Source organism: Penaeus monodon, chromosome 22 (assembly GCF_015228065.2).
Source record: "Penaeus monodon isolate SGIC_2016 chromosome 22, NSTDA_Pmon_1, whole genome shotgun sequence".
In the NCBI taxonomy this organism is placed as follows: domain Eukaryota; kingdom Metazoa; phylum Arthropoda; class Malacostraca; order Decapoda; family Penaeidae; genus Penaeus; species Penaeus monodon.
The window spans coordinates 36,632,656-36,633,526 of NC_051407.1; positions in this window are offsets into that span (position 1 = coordinate 36,632,656).

Below are 871 nucleotides of genomic sequence, written 5' to 3' on the forward strand. Positions count from 1 at the left end.
CTAGGTAGTTATGGATATGTCAAGTTGTTGGTTGGTATATCTATATTAAATTTTTTTTGGATTGTTGAAGTCAGTAAGATAGGTTTAGTTACGTTTTAATTTGGTTGGTTTTAAATTGGGTTTGGTTTTTTGGGGAAAACCGGGGGCAAGGAGAGACAAATAGTTTATTTCAAGCTTTTAAATGATTTGGTGCGACAAGATATTGAAGGGCAGCTACTGAAAAGACGGAAAAAATCTCGCGGCAGAGTTGATTACTCTAGGTTGGAAAATGTCTCTTTTAGATGCTCTATTTAAAGGGAAAACGAAGGATGGTCGAGTCTGTACGGGCCCCCCTTTGGGTTTCCGTCTGGCCCGGGGGCCCCGGTTTCGCGACCGGGAAAATTTGGGGTTTTGGGGTTTAACAAGAATGATTCGGAATCACCCGCAACATCCTTTTTCTGTAGACACATTTTTAATCTTTTTTTTAAAACCCGGTAACTTCTAATGTTTTAGATTTCAATTTTTCATTGCCTCTCGTTAACATTTTATTCTTAAGTATTGGAGTTTGCAAATTTCCAAAGCTTTGGAAAATTTGAACAGAGACTATCAGAATTATTTTTTGTTCATTTTCACACAGCTGATGGCACAGGGGAAACTTTGCCCGTAATTAAGAGAACACAGAAAATAAACTGAAAAAAGAAAATAAGTTGATATGAAAGATATTCATCATGTAATTCTTTGGGATCTATGCATTTACGAAATAAAAAAATAAATTTTTTAAAAGACAAAATCCCTTCAAAAAATTTTAAAGGAAAAAGAGAAAAGGGGAAAAATTTTAAAGGGCGGGGGGGGGAAAAAAAAAATTTGGGAAAAATTTTTTTTATGAAAAATA